This window comes from Abramis brama (assembly GCF_963993115.1).
Source record: "Abramis brama genome assembly, chromosome: 15".
Taxonomy (NCBI): domain Eukaryota; kingdom Metazoa; phylum Chordata; class Actinopteri; order Cypriniformes; family Leuciscidae; genus Abramis; species Abramis brama.
Genome location: NC_139977.1, coordinates 36,199,625 through 36,222,441, shown reverse-complemented (window position 1 = coordinate 36,222,441; position 22,817 = coordinate 36,199,625). Strand labels below are relative to the sequence as shown.

Sequence of the window (22,817 nt, the reverse complement as noted above, 5' to 3'; positions counted from 1 at the left end):
ACAACACTAAAACTGCACAAGATAATAATAATGATGATGATAAAGCTGATAATCTGTTGATGACAGGCAAATGAAGATTTACTTCTGATGAAACGAGACACTGACACTGTTTTCATCTTTAATACTGTAAAGCTGATATAAAATAATAGTGGCGTGTTCAGATGCTTTTCTTATAGTTTATTAAAAAAGCTTGCAGTTTTCTCATTTTTGTTGTGTGTTTATTGAGTTATTGAGAGGAAAGCGCAGCACATATTCACATATTCATCTAGACATCACTCTCAGCAGTCTGGATGCTGTGTACTGTACAAAAGGCCCTCAGTGAGTCGAGTGGGCTAAGTACTTTACTATAGTCAATTGTAATCCACTAGGTGGCAGCTTACTCTCGTTATTGGGTGCTATTGGTTTCTTTGCGGCAAACCTGAAAACCAAATCCACAGTATCATCAGTGTGAAACAGTATGTAATAGCAGATGTATTTGTAATAATAGGCTACACTTTACAAATGATACACAACAGATATGATTAATTTGCATGTTCGTTTTATTTTCAGAGCATTAGTATTATATGTTCTAGCATCTATCCCTTAAGCCGAGTTCAGAAGTGATAAGGAAATAGCACAAAATCCCGCGGGCGTAAGACCGCAGTTCTCGCGCGAGACTGAAATTGTTATTAAAAATGATAGCCTGCAAGAAGCTTGCGATCCACATTGTCTGTGCACTGATTTGCAGCAGGGCTGGACTGGGACAGAAAATCGGCCCTGGCATTTTGGCCCAGACATGGCCCACTACATGATCATAAACACCACCCATCTTTGCATGCCCTTGAATATGTTTTTGTTCAACTCCTATTCATAAAAACCACTAATGCCATGTAATGAGAGTTAACAGATGAAATAAGTACAAAATTGTCATTTATTAATACAATTGAACTATACTCCACAGTGATGCATCCAAAAAACAAGCTATAAGCTGCATTGGCATAGCAATACCAGTGTTTCTCACAGGATTTTTGGTAAAACTGTTGTGTATGGACTTCAGTCTTTCTAGGGGGATTTGGGGGCAATTGCTCCCCCTAAGAAAATTTTGTGCATTTTAATGTTAAATTCATCAATCTGGTGCAGTTTGAGGGTTCAAAATTAAAAGCTCCAACCCATATTCAGTGTGCAAATATAACAAAGAAAAAATCAAACCGCTTTTAGTAACAGTGTCTGTCTATATTACTACATAATAATAGTTATATAATATTAACCTCATGACAGTAGCCTAATAGCCATAACGTTATATTGTAAAACAAATGCACTGAAAAATAAAGAAAACTTTCATAGTTAGTTTTGTACTAATTTCTAAACTTGAAAGAGATAAGCACATGATCTTTTATTTTGACGGAAACTGCATCAAGCTTTTATTTTGGCGGAAAACATGGATAAAAACGCGTCTCATTAAACTTCTAGTAAACTTCTGTAATCGTCAACTATGCAGATGTGGAAATAATGCGTAACTGGGTAATGGGTTCCTACACTCATAGCCAAAGTGTTTTGAAAGTAGTTCTGCTTACCGCGCGCGGACTCTACACTTTCTCATCTCTCCCCTGATCCTCCTCACTATCCTCCTCATCAGCCACTGGAGCTGATGAAGGTCCTGCTGCTGCAGAAAACATATATATTTTGACACATTTTACAGCGTCTGCTATTTCTATTACACGCTATTTCTCTGCACATTCCATGCGTTTCTTCTCCATCTCTCAGACTATTTTGACAGATACACACTTGACACTGCACGCTAACTCAAAGCCCAAAGGGGGAGGTTTTTAAAGCTGTGATTGGGCCAGCCCAGTGTCAATCAAGAAAAGAACCAATGTGCCGCTGATCTACGCGTTTCATGGGCCGGTCTGTCAGTGGAAAAAAAACTAACGCTTACTTTTTTTTTTTTTGACCAATGCATTACACCGGCACTAACCCAGCGCCGTCAATTAAACAAAACAAAACGAATGGGCCGCCGATGTACGAGTTTTATAGGCCGTTAAAAAAAAAGAAATAAAAAAAAGTATGAGATGTATCGGCCCAAAAAGCACGTCGGCCCACCGGGCATTTGCCCGGTATGCCAGATTACCAGTCCAGCCCTGATTTGCAGCGAAAAGGAGAAAAAGAAAAACATATGTATGAGGAAATGGCTGGGAAGACAAGGGTATGGAGCGAATTATGTGCCATAATTTAACAAACAAATCCAGCATTTTGCAAACAAACTCAATCTACTTCGCAAAGGAAAACTCCACTCGCAAACAAACTCGATCCGCTTTGCAAAGGAAAACTCGACTCGCAAACAAACAGAAAGCAATGTGCAAGTACAAAGGTCAGTTTGAGTGAAAATGCAGTGGAGTTACAAATATGTATTGTGTTTTACAAATATAAATAAATGAGCCAAGATACTTCACAAATATATACAAACCATCCTTCAAATTGCATGTAACCTTTGAACAAATACCGAATCTAGTGCATACAAATGCATATCTGTCTGTTATGATTGTGTGACGCTTCGCTTTTTATGAGATCTCTCGGCTCGATTTTCTCACAAATGCGTCCAGGCAGATTTTCTCACAAATGCGTCCAGGCAGATTTTCTCACAAATGCAGTTGAGCAACTTCCTCTTCTAAAACAGTAGATGGCGCTAAACTAGAGGCTAATTTAGCGCTAGTCTTCCAGGAGAAGCACTGATTTGAAACTTGCCTTTGCCTACAGCTGAGGAAAACGACCGGTGAACGGGTGTGTTTCTGTCTTATTTGATCTATAATTAACCTTTTTGAGGTTTTCTCTTGCAAAATGTTTATTGCCTATCTAGACAGAAATCCACATTAGCACTTAGTAGCACTTCATTCTCTCTAGGATCGGGGAATCTATAAGCTGAAAGCTCTGCCATCTTGTTGCTTTTTGTCATTTTTTTCTGCATCGGACTCATGCGAAATTACTAAATTAGTGATTATGTCTACACTGAACAAATCTATTTCTTTCGTTCTCCATAAATGAATCAGAACATTTCATTTAATTGAAAGGAGGGTCCCACTTATTTATTTATTTAGTTGGAATTCAGTCAGCTTTACTGTTAATGTAATAAAATAATTAATGAACAAAACAAACAATATACAATTGTTTCTTAACTTGCCTGTGACGTATGCCGTGCCCAAATTATTATTTTGGACACACAAATGAAACCCGCCGCTCAATTAAATGAAATGTTCTCATTCATTTATGGAGAACGAAAGAAATAGATTTGTTAAGTGTAGACATAATCACTAATTTAGTAATTTCGCATGAGTCCGATGCAGAAAAAAATGACAAAAAGCAACAAGATGGCAGAGCTTTCAGCTTATAGATTCCCCGATCCTAGAGAGAATTAAGTGCTAATGTGGATTTCTGTCTAGATAGGCAATAAACATTTTGCAAGAGAAAACCTCAAAAAGGTTAATTATAGATCAAATAAGACAGAAACACACCCGTTCACCGGTCATTTTCCTCAGCTGTAGGCAAAGGCAAGTTTCAAATCAGTGCTTCTCCTGGGAGACTAGCGCTAAATTAGCCTCTAGTTTAGAGAGATCTCATAAAAAGCAAAGCGTCACACAATCATAACAGACAGATATGCATTTGTATGCACTAGATTCGGTATTTGTTCAAAGGTTACATGCAATTTGAAGGATGGTTTGTATATATTTGTGAAGTATTATCTTGGCTCATTTATTTATATTTGTAAAACACAATACATATTTGTAACTCCACTGCATTTTCACTCAAACTGACCTTTGTGCTTGCACATTGCTTTCTGTTTGTTTGCGAGTCGAGTTTTCCTTTGCAAAGCGGATCGAGTTTGTTTGCGAGTGGAGTTTTCCTTTGCGAAGTAGATTGAGTTTGTTTGCAAAATGCTGGATTTGTTTGTTATAATTATGGCACATAATTCGCTCCATAGGCTACAAGGGGAGCAAGGACTGTGTGTTCTGCAAAGAGAGTTGGGGGTAAATAAATAATTTTGCAATGTGCTGCTGTTGCTGCTGGTCAAGCAAATGTTTGTGCTTTGTTTCTGTTTGATATAATTGTAAATATATCTATTAAAATACTGATATTGTGGCCTATAACTCCTCCCCGAACTCCCCGCTGCTGTATTTTGATCTCTCATTGGCTGTCGGTCATCGCCGATGTAGTTTTCAGTCAGAACACTTTCACACAGCAGGATTTTGAATCGCCGACAGGTCCAGATATTTAGCATGCCAAATATCTCACGGGCGTCGGCGACTCGTCGGTGATTCTCTCAGATCGCGTCTTTGCTCATTCACACTGCGTGATTGTCACTCGCGTGAACGAGCACCGATTTGCCTGTGATTTCGGGCATTTGTCGGCGATTTCTCAAAACCTGTCGGCGAGCCAAAATCGGGGCTAAAATCGTGCAGTCTGAACTCGGCATTATGTGTCCTTGCCACTGGTTTTCCATATCAACCATTACAAGTCAGTTTAATAAAAGTTAAGGAATTACATGTATCATATATTAGGAGAACACATATGAAAATCATTAATCACAATATTAATCAGAGCAACTTCCATTTGCAGAATTAACACAAATATGGACACATTCATATAGTTCAGAAACACAGATGATTCCCTCAAACATTTACTGATTGAATTATGAGTGATTGTTTTACTCACAGGTCGGTCTTAAATCATTAAAGCTGCTCCATCTGACAATCTTCACAAGCTTCATATTTTCAGTGGTTTGTGTCTTCATCTCTCTCTCTCTCTTCATGTGTTTACTCCTGGTTTCCATCTACTGTAATTTAAACATTCAAAATAAAACAAATAAAAAGAAAAACAATCAATATTAAAATGACAAATTAAACATAAAATAGCCCAGTAAATTAAAATCAATAACTCCAAATCATGATCATTTTATTTGCACTATATCTATTAGTAGACATCAGAATATATATAAATTGTGTGTGAGATTATATATACACGAAATTGCTTACTTCGTTAATGATGAATGAGCAGGAGCTGCGGGTCTGCTGTAAAAGCTCCTCGAGCGCGTCCTCGGCTCCTCCCACTCTCGCTGCTCATTGGTTGAAGGCCGAGAGTTTCAAAGAAAATCGAGTCTCGTAGAAAAAAATCCTGAATAATTCAGTTTAGCTTCCCTTCATCCACGGATACTGAGGACGCAATGACAGGGCCGTTAAATCATCGCAGAATCCGGTAAATCATCACTGCAATGAACATGTAGATTCGCTGAGAACCCTTATAGACAACTTGTCTATGTAGAACCCTTGAGACAACTTCAAAACATGATGCCACTTTCTTGCCTTTTGTCATGCATTGATATGCACAGATCACTTGTTTATTTCTGTTTCTGGAAAATTATTTAAACCTTAAATATAAAGTCATTTATTTTTTCATTTGATTTAATCTAAATATATAGCATGGTTCCTGTTATTTTCACTTTAACTTTATTTTTTAACATCCATTATGTCATTGACCCATGTATGTTCAAAAATATATATGAGAAAAGCGAACTCGTATAAAAATATTATTTATAAATATATTTTCACATCATTCGTTACACTGAACCTGTGTGTGATGCGCCATCGTGTGGTGAACAAGGAAACCACAGAGAAGTTTATCAAGACATAATGGACATGTATTCATCTAAAAGGTCTACATATAATCTAAAATGTTCGAAAAGTATTCATTTACATAAAACAGTTTAGCAGGGCTCTCAGGTTTTGAAGACAGGCAAGAGTGACATTCTTTTTTCATTGGTTGTTGCGTTAAATCTTACCCAGATACAATAGTGCTATTTTCTCATTGGCTATTGTGTAGCCCCTTTCTACTTTTTTTTTTTTTTTTTGATTGGCTGATAAGTGGCAGGTGAGACGCGCTTGATTCCTTCCGGTTCCATAGTGAGAGCGGCGCGGCCGAGTGGCCAGAGAAATGTTGGGCGCTGTGGCATATTAAATATATTATAAATAGTTTTTCCGCGTGAGAAATACAACGTGTAGCGGGAAAGCGTGACAAAAGACTGAAATGCATGACACTTGAGAGTCCTGAGGCTATGTGAGAGATCTGTTCAAAGATAATTGGATCTTTAGAGATGTAGTGTCAATTTCAACCACGAGATGGCAGCAGCGCACCTTATTTTCACTTTATTTCAACCATAGACTGTAAAAAGATTAAATTAAATTAAATCAAATTTAACTTAGTTATGATAGCAACATGCGGTATTATTGATCACTTTGGTGTCAGAGCAGCTTTTTTTTTATACTACAAACAGTATTTTAATTTGGAACCTGAAAACTAGTGTAGCTCATATTAAATCATGTGTGTTAATTAGTTTGTCCACAAGGTGTCAACACTGACCCGAGCCGCTGCTTTCATTCACAGTCAGAGGAGAAACTATGGCGTTATTTTTTTGTCAAAAGTTATGAGCGTGTAAGACATGCTCACGAGCACATTATGTTATTTCACACGCGCAAAAATGAACCTTCAGCTGGCATGATAAAAGTACTCGCGCACAAATTCAACAACCGAGAGGTGTACAGGTAGCTGCGAGCGAGCGCCTGGCATACTCTCATAGGTTAACTCTGCTTGTACAGTGGAATCCTGCTCGCGCGCAGCGGGCTTCTGCTCGCGGAGTGCTGTTTTGCTCGCGCAGTGGATTTCTGCTCGCTCAGCTGATTTCTGCTCCCTCGAGTCTACATGACTTTTGACAATTTGGGGGCGGAAACCAAGGAGGGCACTGACCCTCTTATGATTGGTCACTTTCATCATGGAAAATCTTGGGAAATCCTAACCCCGCCCACCTTCTGACGCAGCGCGCGTCACTCAGCTCGCTCTGCTACTCCGGTTATCTGTGTGTATATTTTAGGCAACGAAATATGTTATAAAACACCATACTAACTATTTTCGTTTTCATTTAAAGAAATCTTAAACATTATAGCCACACAAATGTGGTTCAGGCAACGCGTATTGATTATATTCACTGCACATAACGTTTGCCTATTTATAAAACAAAATATAAAACACAAACCTGCCTCTTTTCGTTTTAAATATAATATAAAAACATTAAACATTTTAATATGGTCCAGGCAATATGTGCATTTGTATTAAACAACAGATTTTGCAGTAAACAACATTACAGTTTTTAAATTTTTAAATACAATTATCAAATCAAATCAAATCAAGTATATTTGTATAGCGCTTTTCACAATACAGATTGTATCAAAGCAGCTTCACAGTATTAAAATAAAATAATACAACAAAGTTTGTTTCTAGTGGAATTTATTGATTGATAGAATAAAATTAAATATCCCCAAAATATCCCCAACTGAGCAAGCCAAAGGCAACAGTGGCAAGGAACCGAAAAAACTCCATCAAGCGGCCTAATGGTGTCCTAAAACTCCATCAGGTGACCTAATGGAGAAAAAAAAAACCTTGGGAGAACCCAGGCTCAGTCGGGGGCCAGTTCTCCTCTGGCATTTATGAACTAGAGGCCGGATTGTAGTTTGAAACTGTGAGATTAACAATATTATATGAATGCCTGGCTGAAAAGATGCGTCTTTAATCTAGTTTTAAACTGGGAGAGTGAGTCCAAGCAACGAACAGTATCAGGAAGGCTATTCCAGAGTTTTGGAGCCAAATGTGAAAATGCTCTCCCTCCTTTGGTTGATCTGGATATCCTAGGTATGACCAAAAGCCTTGAATTTATTGATCTTAAAGAGCGTGATGGATTATAGGGTGATAGAAGATCCGCTAAATAGACTGGAGCTAAGCCGTTTAGGGCTTTATAAGTCAGTAGCAATACCTTGTAATTAATACGGAACTTTATAGGTAGCCAATGTAGTGATGATAAAATCGGTGTTATATGATCATATTTTCTTGATCTAGTAAGAACTCTAGCGGCTGCATTTTGGACTAACTGTAGCTTGTTTATTGAGGATGCAGGACAACCGGCTAATAAAGCATTACAGTAATCTAGTCTTGAGGTCATGAATGCATGAACTAACTTTTCTGCATCAGAAACTGATAGCATATTACGTAGCTTAGCAATGTTTCTAAGGTGGAAAAAGGCTGTTTTTGTAACATACGAAATATGATTTTCAAAAGACAGGTTGCAGTCTAATATAACACCCAGGTCTTTTACTGTAGAGGATAAAGTAACAGGACATCCTACGATGTCAAAGTTGTATTGTGAGAGGTTCTGTGGGCGGTTTTTTGAACCGATGATTAGTACCTCTGTCTTGTCTGGATTTAATAATAGAAAATTACGCGTCATCCAATCTTTTATATCTTTAACACACTCTGTCAATTTGGATAATTTAGCGTTTTCATCCGGCCGTGATGAAATATATATTTGAGTGTCATCAGCATAACAATGGAAACTAATTCCATGTTTCCTTATAATATTTCCAAGTGGCAGCATATATATTGAGAATAACAGAGGGCCTAACACAGATCCCTGCGGCACTCCATAGTTTACTGGAGTTATGATCGATTTTTCTCCATTTAAATAGACAAAATGGTAGCGGTCAGATAAATATGATCTAAACCAGCTTAATGCTTGTCCTTGAACACCAGTATAATTTTGTAGTCGATCTAAGAGTATTGTGTGATCTATAGTATCGAACGCAGCACTTAGATCCAGTAAAACTAGTATTGAGATACAGCCTTGGTCAGAAGCTAAGAGTAAATCATTTGTGATTTTAACGAGCGCAGTTTCAGTGCTGTGATGCGGCCTGAAACCAGACTGAAACTTTTCATAGATATCATTTTCTTGCAAGAAAGAGCCCAGTTGAGTGGACACAACTTTTTCTAGTATTTTAGACATAAAAGGTAGATTTGAAATGGGTCTATAATTTGCTAGATTATGCGGGTCTAATTGTGGTTTCTTAATGAGAGGTTTTATCACTGCCAGTTTAAATGTTCTTGGAACATGACCTAAAGATAAAGATGAGTTAATAATATTGAGGAGAGGCTCTTCCACTACAGGTAACACTTCTTTCAGTAGTTTAGTTGGTATAGGATCTAATAAACATGCTGTTGTTTTAGATGAAGTGATAAGTTTATTTAACTCTTTTTGTTCTATAGTTGTAAAGCACTGTAATTGTTCTTGCGGGGGGAAAATTGAGGCTGAATTATAAGGTGCGATTGAGGATTGAACGTTTACAATTGTGGTTCTGATGTTTTCTATTTTCTCAGTGAAGAAGTTGATGAAATCATTACTACTAAACTGTAACGGGATATTTTGTTCGGGTGACGTCTGTTTATTTGTTAGTCTAGCCACGGTGTTAAATAAAAACCTAGGATTGTTTTGGTTGTTTTCTATTAGTTTGCGGAGGTGCTCAGCCCTGGCCGCTTTTAGGGCCTTTTTATAACGTGACATACTGTCTTTCCACGCGATTCTAAAGACCTCTAAATTAGTTTGTTTCCATTTACGCTCTAAATTACGGGTTTCTCTCTTTAGAACATGCGTAGTATTATTGTACCATGGTGCTTTAATTTTCTCTGTGACCTTTTTTAATCTAACGGGTGCAACAACATCCAATGTTCTAGAGAGAATGGTGCTCATAGTGCTAGTTAGTTCTTCTAGTTCATCTGTTTGTTTGGGTTCAGGCAGCAGCTGAGACAGATCAGACAAGCAACTCGAGAAATTATCTATGGTGGATGGAAGGATTGATCTGCCTGGTCGAAAACGTGGCGCCGCATGACATATTACAGCAGTACGTAATATGCAAGTTACCAAGTAATGGTCAGTGACATCATCACTTTGTGGAATGATATCTATATCGGTTGGATCGGTTCCATATGATATAATTAAATCGAGTGTGTGATTAAGACGATGAGTTGGTCCGGTGACGTTTTGTTTGACCCCAAATGAATTTAATAAATCTATAAACGCAGTCCCTAACGCATCATTTGGATTATCTACGTGTATGTTAAAATCTCCAACAATTAATGCTTTATCTACATTGACCAATAGATCTGAGAGAAAATCTGCAAACTCTTTTAGGAAATCAGCGTAAGGCCCAGGCGGTCTATATACGGTAGCCAAGGCTAGAGATAATATGGATTTTTTTCTAACATCTAAGAGCGTAACATTTAGTACAAGTATTTCAAACGAAATAAACTTATAACCCGTTTTCTGAGTAACATTGAGAATATCTCTATAGACTGCTGCAACACCGCCGCCACGACCAATCAGACGGGGTTCGTGCTTATAGGAGTATCCAGATGGAGTAGACTCATTTAGACCGAAATAATCATTAGGTTTAAGCCAAGTTTCAGTAAGGCAAAGCACATCGAAGCTATTATCCGTGACTATTTCATTTACAATAACTGCCTTAGGTGTGAGTGATCTAATGTTTAGAAGACCTAGCTTTAGAAATTGTTTTTGGTTACTAATAGCAACATTTTCTGGTTTAATAACAATTAGATTTTTTCTAGATCCTGCAGTAGAATTATTATTTGATCTCACTAAACGAGGAATAGACACAGTTTCTATGCAATGTTCTACACTATTTATATCAGTTAATTTGGTGCAGCAGAGACTATGATTTGAACTTTTGGTTACTAGTCAAAAGGTATTTAACATTTTGGAGATGTTATCTGACAGAAGATCCGATCCGAATCTGCTTGGGTGTAAGCCATCAGCACGGTAAAGCCTAGGACGCTCCCAAAACAGATTCCAATTATTTACAAAGAGCAGTTTCTGCTCATTGCACCATGATATTAACCATTCATTTAGCGCGAATAATCTACTAAACTTTTCATGACCTAGTCGGTACGTGGGAAGCGGTCCTGACACAATGATCGTTATATCAGGCGATGTGCTGCGTACCGTATCGATCAGATTCCTGAAGTCTTTCTTCAGAACCTCTGTCTGTCGCAGCCTGATGTCAGCCCCTCCCGCGTGCAGGACCACAGTTCCGACGCGCTCGTTCAGAATCTCGGGAACGTGAGCAGCGATTTCAGAAACACGAGCACCAGGAAAGCAGTGACTATGCACCTTACTTTTATTTAACGTAGCTTGTACGTGTCGAACGATGGAATCACCGATGATCACAGCATCGCGTTCTGTTTCGCGAAGAGGGGAGAAGCGGTTTTGTGTGGATATCTCGAAAACCGGGAGGGTCGGAGAGAGTCTTCTTGGTCTAGACCTGACTCGCGTCTTCCGCTGCGGAAATATCCAGGCTTCGTGGTGGCATGTTGGAGCCGGCGTAAACGAGACCACAGCTGATCGCGGCCTCGACGCTCGTGACCGATGTTGAGTAACGCACGGAGTAGACGAGGTCGGAGTCAGCGGGTTAGTAACGTTAATCACTGATTTGTGTGCATCGGCGCGTGATGTTTCAAGAGCTAACCGCCGGTCTATCAGCTCGGCTTTTCTCACTAAAAGATTGTGGATCTGTTTCTCAACAGCTTCCAGCTCAGACTGCAACGCGTGTAGCTCAAATGTGTCCTCACCTGCACCAAAAGGTAGACTACTTACATCTGATATATTCGCCATTTTAACAGATGGACAGTAAGTTAAGTTAGCAACGACGCTACCAGTGATGCTATCAATATTAATACTAATTTATGACTGAAGTCTTGGATATAATCCGTCTTTTTAGTGGTACCGGTGTAGAGTAGACGCACGATAGGCGAAAAAATGTTTGTTTGTAAGTGAGTGTGGAGAAGACGCGTTCAGCCGTGATCCACAGGAGTAACCTATAAGAGTATCCGACGTTGGATCACTAATAGGCTTGAGACGCGTCTGCTCAACAGTCCGCGTTGTAACTATGAGGTGAGGAAAAATAGAAAATGTTCGTTGTAAATGAGTTTAAAGAGAAATCAAGAATTATAAATCAATCGATGGAGCTCCAAAGACAACAACGCGTTCAGACGCGACGCATGCGCATTCGAAACAGGAAGTCGAAAAGATGTGTTATTACAAATTATTACAATTTAAAATGACAAAACTCAACCCAGTCTCTTTTTGTTAAATTTCAGTTTTATCAATATTAGCCATTATAAAAGTATAAGTAAAAGGTATAAGAAGCTATACAAATAAAGCAAACAATTCAGTCAAACATACAAAGTCATATTGACTCATTGCTGTATGCTGGGGCTTCAAGTCAGTTACAGACACATCAGCACATCCTTTACTCTGTAAACCCGAGAGATGTTGTTTGTCACAAGATACATGAATCTATTACATGAAAACTGTGATTAATACAGTAACAACTTACAACTTTACTATGATGTGTAAATATTTACTGCTGATAAAGATTGAGCAGAAAGAAGAGCTTGTGTTTGAATGTAAAGTGTTATTGTGTGTCAAATGTGGGTCTGTAAAATTATTAGAAAACATGAGATTAGTTTCCACTGTTATGCTTATTAATAATCAACTATATATTTCTTACAGACGAAATGACATTTGTATATTATCCAAGTCGCCAGAGTGTGTTAAAGATATGGATGACCAGTAATTGTCTTATAATAAATGATAATAATCATAAATAACACGATATTATTGATTGTCCATAATCCTGTCCACAGAATCTCTTGTAAACAATCTGCATCAGTGTGTGTTTCTTCATCATGTACAGTTAAAGATCTGGCTGATCCTTCAGCGTTATTCACCTCAGAAACACCAAAATACAGAACATGTTTCTGATGCAGAAAAGCTCATAAAGCGTTCATGACTGGATTACTGTAATGCATTACTAGATTATCCTGATCATTATCAATCAACAAACTACAGTTATAGTGCAAAATACAGCAGCTAGAGTTATTACCAGATCAAGACAATATCATCATATAACACCCGTTTACCATCTCTACACTGGGAATCTGTTAAACTACTGATGTGTGAAACAAGCATTTATAGAGAAATGTGCAAAACAACACAGAGAACAAAACCAGTCTAACACACGTGTGAGAGGGACAGTTTTAGCTGACTCAGAGCCAGAGGAGCTTTTAACCACATCCTTTGTACGGGTTTCTCAGTGGTGTGTGGCGTGTGTAAGTGTATAAAGTCAGTTCTGCTCCTCAGACTCTCAGTAACACTGGAGCTTCTCTCTGTCCAGATCATCACAAGGTAATTAAACACTTTCATCTTTACACATTTTGTAAGAGGTTTTTATTTATTTATTTTTTATAAATTATGAACAGAGATGTTAGTGTATAAAGTACTGAAACTGAAAGATAAATATGTATTTAAAAAAAAAACCTAACAAATGTGAAATTTCACTTTAACTATATATTATATCTCTGTATTTTTTTCTAACAGATTTATGCAGAATCTGAATACAAGAGAAATGAATGCATGACAGGAATATATCTGGACCATCACAAACTACAGAAGAAGGACTTTATCTTTATATATTCAGTGTGATTTAATAAACTCTGGATTATTCTACATCTCTCTTCTTCTCACAGGCGAGAAACATGTTTCATATTTCATTTCTCATCTTTACTGAGGAGCTTTATCTTCATATGGATGACTGGATTATTTGCTATTTTATCACAAATGTTTTAAATTCTATATTTTAAGTGCATGTTCTCTGTTAGATGATCTGAGTCTATATCATCAGTTCAGTCTCTGTATTATAATTATGATGATAACGGGTTGTTTTCTTCATTTACAGTCTCTGTTGATCCAGTCGGAGCTGTAAAGTGTCGTTCTGATGAATCAAATATGATCAAACATGAGGTGAGAAGAGAAAGATGTTTATTATCAGGACTCACACATAAACTCACATTTCTATATTTGTCATTTGTCATCATCATTGATTATTCAGAATATTGTAGAGTTAATCTGAGATGCTGTAATAACACTGAGCTCATGCAGATGTTGATCAGGAGTTGATCTGATGTCTCGTGATATGATGTTATATCGCTTTAATGAAACTCTGTCTGTGTGATTGAACAGATTCAAATGAAGAGGAGAAAGAAAATCAGCAGAAATCACAGATCAGCAGAAAACAAGAAGACTGAGAGAAAAATGGAGGACAGAAATGAGACACAAACCAGTGAATCACCAGAGAAACAGACGCTTGTTAGATGTGAGAGTATGGAGAAAATAAAGCCATCCTGTGAGTGTTTGATTATTATTGAACTTTAATCCTTCGTCACAATTTAGTTTTACTGTCAGATTTACTGTTGTTTTCTCTCCTGTTATAAAGTGTCACATTCAGACAAATTCTTCAGACTGACTTTCTGCAGTCATTAAACATTTACAGATTGTGTTTAATTGACAGAAAAGTTATTTATTAAGAACATATTAAATGTATAAATTCACAGCAATGTATATGATGATAATCTAATATGTATATTTCTAGTCTCCTGTGATCCAGTCGAGCCTGTAAAGTTTGATTCTGATGTCAAAACTGAGGAGAGATTCTCATCAAACCCTTCATCATGTTCTCAAGATCATCTCCATCATCATCATCATCACTGACATCCATCAGCAGCTGAAGACCTGAACATCATCTTCATCATCATCATCATCATCATCATCATCAACATCATCTTCGTCATCATCATCATCATCAACATCACCATCATCATCTTCATCTTCATCATCAGTCTGTTCAGCTCCTGGACTCTTACAGACTCTGTGTCTCAATCCTGCTCTTCTGCTTTACTGACACACCAGTGTTCTCTGCCTCTGATAGTGAACACTTGCACATGTACAGTATATATATATATATATATATATATATATATAAAGGTGTGCGCTCCCTTTTTTCAACAGTTATTTCTGTTTTCTGTTTTATGCTCATTTTTAAGTTATTTTGTAGATTCAGTAACGCTCTGAACGGTAGAGCGTGTGACAGACAGTTCCTCGAGATCCACTGGAGAATAAAGTGTGTGTTGTGAAAAGCCAATCGCCTCTGAGAGTCTGACCTCTAATAACTCAGTGATCTTTCCATATTTCCTCCAGACACAACGCGTTACACAACAAACACACTTCATGTGTCTTCAGTTCACGTCTGTAAGAGACTGAAAAAAGAAAAAAAAAAGACCAGAAAACAGAGTTCTGTACACACACACACACACACACACACACAGACACAGACACAAATATGGAGCTTAAAATATGACAATATGATTTGAATTTGAATTGTGTAAATTTGAATTATTTACAAGTGAAATCTAACAAAATTGAATTTTAGGTGGTAGTTTAAATAGTTTTGAATTTGATTTTTTTAAACGAATATTGAACATTTGAAATTTAACAAATTGAAATGTTTTTATGGCTGAATTTTATAGACATGTATTTTCAAACAGCTAGTTTTTTTGTTCTGAATTCGTATACTGCAAATATTCAGTTTAAAAAATACAGATTCAAGTTTTCAAGATGAAGAAATTCGGAACTTCAAATTCAGTTTTCTAAAATTCAAGTTCAAAAATTCAAGTTCAAAAATTCAGATCTTACAGAAAGTAGGTCACAGGTCATCCACAGGGAAGAGTAAAGGATCTCAGATAAGTCGAACAGAGCATTTTGGCTGCACTGTTTTCTGCCGCAAACGCGGTGGTGGTTCAAGAGAATCTGTCTATCTTTCGTTCAGTTGTTTTTTATTTAATATTAAGAGTAGAAAAATGAGAAAACAGCTTGAGTATTAGATTTCTAATATAATAATAGTCCGCTGCAGCAGTTGCACGGAGCTTACAAAACGCCTGTATTGCAACTATAGGCTACATTTAATTTTCTCATCAAACAACTAGACTAAGGAATGGCTCGGTACAACAGAAGAGCCTAGAAAGGGCTTTTTCTCTGTGTAGACCAGCAGTTGGTCTGAATTTGCTATAACCTATAGCCTATTTTCTGGACTGTATAGGCTAAGTCACGTTTTATCATGAAACACGCTGTGATTTATTCCAAAGTGACTCAGGCATATATAATGCATTTAACGTTAAATAATCTAAATGTTGACTTTCAAAAGTAGGCGCGCCAAGAAGGCTATTCTCTGTATTTGTTCATTTTTGGTGAGCGCCAGAAAGATCTTAAAGGAGACAGAGACGCGCTAAAGCAGCGCATCATGTTGTTTTATTTATTTTTCAATGACATGATATTTTGTAGTCAGTTTGAATGTACACATTGAAATATGAAACATGTTTCTCGCCTGTGAGAAGAAGAGAGATGTAGAATAATCCAGAGTTTATTAAATCACACTGAATATATAAAGATAAAGTCCTTCTTCTGTAGTTTGTGATGGTCCAGATATATTCCTGTCATGCATTCATTTCTCTTGTGTTCAGATTCTGCACAATTTTTAATACATATTTATCTTTCAGTTTCACTACAATACTTTGTACACTAACATCTCTGTTCATAATTAATATCTAAAAATACTCTTACACAATGTTTAAAGATGAAAGTGTTTAATTACCTTGTGATGATCTGGACAGAGAGAAGTTCCAGTGTTACTGAGAGTCTGAGGAGCAGGACTGAGACTTTATACAAACGCCACTCCCATTTCCCGGAATCTGATTGGATGTCAGACAGAGAATCTCATCACTGCACTTAGTTCTCTGACCTGAATTTATTCCGCCTCCTCACAGACCCTATAATGTTACTCCTCTGGCTCTGAGTTAACAGAGTTCACACACAGGTTTTGTTCTCTGTGTTGTTTTGCACATTTCTCTATAAATGCTTGTTTCACACATCAGTAGTTTAACAGATTCCCAGTGTAGAGATGGTGAAACTGGTGTTATATGATGATATTGTCTTGATCTGGTAATAACTCTAGCTGCTGTATTTTGCACTATAACTGTAGTTTGTTCATTGATAATGATCAGGATAATCTAGTAATGCATTACAGTAATCCAGTCATGAACGCTTTATGAGCTTTTCTGCATCAGAAACATGTTCTGTATTTTGGTGTTTCTGAGGTGAATAACGCTGAAGGATCAGCCAGATCTTTAACTGTACATGAAGACTTTTACAGACCCACATTTGACACACATGTTCTTCTTTATTTTAGTGTGTCTGGTTTTAAACACCAACCTTTCACAGTGTTCACACTCAACAGATTTGATCATATTCCTTTTAATCACCTGTTACGAACTCGAGGTAAAACTGAGGTTGTGATAGAATTTGGTGTGATTTGGATGGCAAGAGACAACACAACAAATTAGTGCGAAAGAAAAATAATTTATTATATAGATGGAATTATTATCCAACAAATAGTAATAATAATAGTGAATATAAACAAGAAGAAAAAAAAGAACAAGCAAATTATTTACACATCAAAAAGAAAAATATCAGATAAATAACCCAAGAAAAAAGGGATGCAATCAGTGAAGCCAAAGAAAAGAAAAAAACAAAACAAAACTCATTCTAACTTATAATTAAACCTCTAATCTAACTAATAAAAGAAAGAAAAGAAAAGACATCAATTCTTCGGCATCAACGCCCTAACTTAATTACACTGACTAACAAACAAAAACATACAGAGGGTGGCGTTCACTTTCTTACCTGGGGTATATATGCATCGAGTTACCTAGGTGTTGTATTATGTAAGTCACGTGACTTATAAGCTGTCCACTTTTTACTCTGGGTCGAAAAACGCCATCAAAGGGCAGAAAGAGAACATAAGGAACCTCATACCACTATTCAACAGAGATGTCAGCAACAATAAAACAAGGTAACGACAGAAACAAAAAGTATAAGCGTACAAAGCAGCAACAAAGAAAACAGAGCGGCAGAAAACAAGTTGCTTCCTCGCGTTCTGTTCTGTTCTCTTTTATTGCTGCTAGCGGGAAACTTGATTCGTCTCAAACCATTATGAACGCATTAAGTAATGGTTATGACCAGGGCCGGCCCTGACCAATTTGCTGCCCTAGGCAAGATTTTACCTGGCGCCCCATATATATATATATATATATATATATATATATATATATATATATACACACACACACACACACACACACACACACACACATTACAGCAGAACTGTTTCCAACACTCATAATAAATCATCATATTAGAATGATTTCTAAAGGATCATGTGATAGAGTAATGATGCTGAAAATTCAGCTTTGCATCACAGAAATAAATGATAATTTAAAGTATAATAAATTGAAAAGAAATTATTTTAAATTGTAATAATATATCACAATATTACATTTTTTTCTGTATTTTTTATCAAATAAATGCAGGCTTGATGAGCAGAAGAAACTTCTTTCAAAAACATTAAAAATAGTAATGTTTCCAAACTTTTGGCCTGTACTGTATCCCCCCAAAACTGCACAACTGTAGAGTAAAACATTAATAAAAAAGTGATAATAAAAAATGCGTCTTAAATCTGACATGATTGTTACAAAATCACAGTCTGGGGACTCAGAACTCAGAACAACTGCTAACATTAAGTTTAAGGTAAAAATAACTGCCATGAAATTATAGTATCTTACTCCTATGCAATAAATTGTTCATTCACTACATCACTTTACCTCTGTCTTTATCCTCTTCTCTTCTTTTTGGCACTGTATCTATCGCAGACTATGCTCATTTATAATGTGTCATGTAAATTCGGCCTTCCGTCACAATCAGGAAACTTTCACCGTGTCTAGAACTGGCGCGAGCTGCCAGGCCCGTTTCTACGAGCTGTGTGTTAACTAAAGCAGTGCTGTCTACATTGGATGCGGCGTCGGGCACGCTACACAACAAATTACCAACAACTGATCGCGCGCGCGCTCTGTTTCTGACGCACTTCAAGCACTCGATGGGCGGGGGAAGATTGAAGAGCTTTTTTTTTTTTTTTTTTGCTTTATTTGGTAGTATTTCGAATTAATGGTTTTAAAATAGTAGCCTATTATAAAAAAAAAAAATGTAAAAAAAAAATAAAATAAAAATCACTCGTTCACTCCAAGCGGCAACCTCCCCGTCTCTCTCTTGAAACCAACACGGAAGTGAGTTAAACTGCAATTCGTTGACTGGCCGCTTGAGGCTGTTGTCAGAAGTGAGTCAAATCTGTATCTCCCCCATGTTAAAATGCCAAATTTTACAGCAGAAAAAAACGTGTTTAAAGCCTGGTGTCTGTATGTGGATTTGGTCTATACAGCTAATTTTGCCCTTCATAACAACTGTGAGGGGGGTGAATTATTTTATAACTCGTCCGTTTAGTTGATTAATATTTAAATTTAAGGGTGTGGCCAAGCCACTTGAGTGACAGATGGATTGCCGCTGTCAGTGCTAGCCATTTGTCTGCTGTTACTAGCCGTCACTTCACCTCAGCAATGTTAGCTGCTGAACTTGCCATCTCTGCAGTGTTTGTGCTTTCTTTCGGGATTATTATTTCATACAATTTAATACTTGGGTAACGTTACAAAGCCCACGTCTTTGGATTCCGTCGTTATCGTTCGAGAGAACAACCAGCGCTGTATTTCAGTTGTTTTCCTCTGTGAACATGCACTAATGGATGTCTGACAATTTCGTTGCTTTTTGGTGTTTTCAAATTTAAAACGTCAATAAATGCTCGTTCGTTCTGCTCCCATGGAACAGATGGATTATAATATGCTTATGTAAGTTACCATCAGATGAAATCATGCAGGCGTCGGCGCTTTCTCCGTCCGCGCAATAAATGCACATGAATGACCGCGGATTTTCTAGAGCATTTATTTGCACTTCAAAGGCAATATATCTATGGTTTAACGGTTAAACCATAACCCATTTGAGAGACGGCCAACATCAGAATTTAAAATGGACTGAATAAGCTCTCTACGAACTTGAGCGATGCCGCGCTGACGGACCACGAAAGAGTGACGGACATGTATGCACATAAATCACTGTCATACACAAACACTCTCGAAGTAATACACAGTCTCACTTGTAGCCATGTCTTTTAACTATTATAATATTTCGAAGGGCAAAAATAGGAACGTTTAATTGGCTTTACATCATCAGCTAACTCGATCACGTCGAGCTAGGTGATTTCAGATAGCCAGGCTCCTCAGCTCCACTCACGCCCCGCCTCTTTGCCTATTTTCTGTTATCCGGGAGTGACGCAAGGCCAAGATGGCGACGGCCGGCTCCGCCCACTTTAGGCTTCAAAAATGCTCTTCAGAAACCTACGGGTGACGTCACGGACACTACGTCCATATTTTTTTACAGTCTATGGTTCACTCATTCTGGCGCCCCTATGGATGAGTGGCGCCCTTAGCATTTGCCTATACCGCCTATGCCGCGGGCCGGCCCTGGTTATGACACATCTTTCCTCACAATTAAAGTTCCATTCAATCTCTCTTTTGAAAAATGAAATTAAGTTAAGTTAAGTGTAATACAATTAATACAAGTGTATTATTATTGTTTATACTAATAATGCTTGAGGACAATGTAATGATAAAGTGTTCTCAGGCAACCTTATTTTTCCTCTGACTATAGGGTTGCATGAGAACACTTTATCATTCCATTGTCTGCATCTACCATATCAGGTTTCGAGGGGTCATGAGTTCTCACAATGCTCACTGGTCAGTGATGCTCTTTTTAACAATGGCTGGCAATGTGAACTTTTCTGAATGGGCTCATATTCTGTACAGTTGGTTTGATCGCATCATTAGAATCAAGTGTGAACACTTTGGGGGGAACACTTAGGGTTGGTGGGGGGGGGGGGGTGTAAAAAAAGTGTATTGTGATTGTCAAAACATTTGGTAAATAAACAATTTTATTAAGTTTAGTGACACATTACAATGTTTACATGGTACAATGACTGGTAGGCTACTCTTTTTATTATTGATTGACAAAAAATTCATGAATTAAATTGTGATTTGATTCCGATCTTGGTTCAATATTGATTCATTTGGATAAATAGGTACAGTAGAAATTACATATTATTTTTTAAGAAAAAAAAAAAAAAATCTCACCTAATGCTGTAAACAGAGAGCCCATGTCAGCTGGTATTATTATTAAAGGTTAAAAATAACAACTCAAATTAAATATAATGTAATAGTGGTGCACATATTTAGCAAAATACTCCTCTCTAAAGCTGTTTTTCATTCTAGCCAAGTAAGTGCTATGGTCATTAAATGGCTTTCCTGAGGTAAATGTACAGTTATTGTTCTCCAGCTGTTTTATTAACCTCTTTCCGCAGTTGAAAAACAATGTTTGATCGATATTAGCCTATGTACTGGCATACACATTTCGGTAAGTTGTACTGTATCTTTCAACATACCTATTGTTCATTCGTGTTTATTTACTATTAACTATTGAAGAGTCAGAGATGATCGGTTCACGTGCCGCTTGAACTGAGGCGTTACAGCGATCTGTCACGTCACATTTACAAGCGCCAAAATGGTATTTATTGTTTGAATTTCGTAATAAAATTGACAGAATCTGAGAGCTGATAATCTGTTTCATATCAGAACTAACCTACTCTGTCTTATGTCGGTGTCAGTGTCCTCTTCGCTTCGCGAAAATGGATGTGTGGCGTGAGAGCGTGTGAAAAGAGTCAACTGCGTGAGTCTCGTTATGCAATTTAATTTTTAGAAAAAAATAAAATAAATAAAAACACATATGTCTGTATTAAAGAAAAATGATTGATAAACATGTATTTGGAATGGAATTAAATAACAAGTACATTGGGTGTCTTGTTCATTTTATTTCTTTTCATATAAAAGCAACATAACTTAAATTACATCCAGTTTATTAGCAACACCATGCACGAGCGTGAATCCCGTGAATCCCGCGATATCCATCTTTGATCTCGCAGGTGTCAGATCCACTGTGAGAAGAGAGAACTGTCCGGCTTGCCTGCGCTTTTTTCACTCCTCTCACTGCAGCCGCCTACTCTCGCCTACATTTCAGACGAGGCAAGGTGCATCTCAGCGGAGGTGTGTTATAGCAGTTCTAGGTGGAGATTTTAGGCTTGTTCGACTTGAACAAACCTATGGGTGAATGACATCAAAAATACCGCGAGAGTGATTAGAGAGCAGACGGCTCCTTATGATTTTGAATCGCTCTCACGGTACTTTGATCATCGGTCTGTGCAAACAAACAAGCCTTTTTGCTGCTGTGCTGTGGGCGTGACAGTGCATGACTTCACACGCGAATTGTCCATAGACAGTATATAAACTGGACACAGCGACCCCATTGGATTCAACGGAGTCAAGTGAAGCCAATTAGAAGCACTCACTTCCTGATGGCTGAGCGACTGCGCAGACTCACACTGAGATTGACGACGTAGATGTGACGTGAGCAACCCGTCTGTCTTCTAGTAGCTGTGCCGAGAGAAATCTGAATCATTCCCTTCCGAATCTTGCAGAGACGGAGAGTGTGAGTAGGAGCTGTCCATGAGCTGGAGCAGGAGACACTTTTGCTAAGTATTCTGATTAAAGGGATACTTCAGGATTTAGCATTAAGCTTTGTATAAGTAGAAAACCTGTAGTATTTTCGAATTACCGTGCTTTCCACCCTCATATCCCCCTGAGACGAGAGATTTATGTATTTTTTGTCTGGAAAAAAAAGGATTTTCTGGCCAGAGGCTAAAGACTACAGCCAGTAGAAGGAGCTGTCCCGCATGTGTTCAACTCACCGGGATCTCACTCACTGAATGTACACACAGTGTCAGCCGTCTTTCTTTGGAAGCTAAGTTAACAGGCTCTTGTTCTGTGAAGAAAACTAAGTAGGAGAAAGCTGAGAAGTAGGAGAAAGCTGAGTAGTAGGGGTTACCATCCTCCTTTTCCCGGACTTGTCCGGCGGGCAGGGCCGGCGCGTCCATATAGGCGAACTAGGCAATTGCCTAGAGCAGCATTTTTGTAAGGGCGGCAAAATGTGTGCCAATCGGGAATGAACAATTCACAAAATA

At 37.7% G+C, this 22,817-nt stretch overlaps 1 protein-coding gene and 1 long non-coding RNA gene across 3 annotated transcripts in view; one reads left to right on the top strand and one right to left on the bottom strand.

The window, feature by feature from the left end:
- The window catches only part of LOC311096819 (uncharacterized protein), a 291,191-nt gene that overhangs the window by 170,789 nt on the left and 97,585 nt on the right, over nt 1-22,817 (bottom strand). The gene's annotated exons all lie outside the window — the stretch shown is intronic.
- LOC311098135 lies at nt 13,046-14,096 on the top strand. Its single transcript, XR_014609382.1, has 3 exons — nt 13,046-13,105; nt 13,656-13,720; nt 13,940-14,096. It is a non-coding gene; the product is annotated as an uncharacterized lncRNA (long non-coding RNA).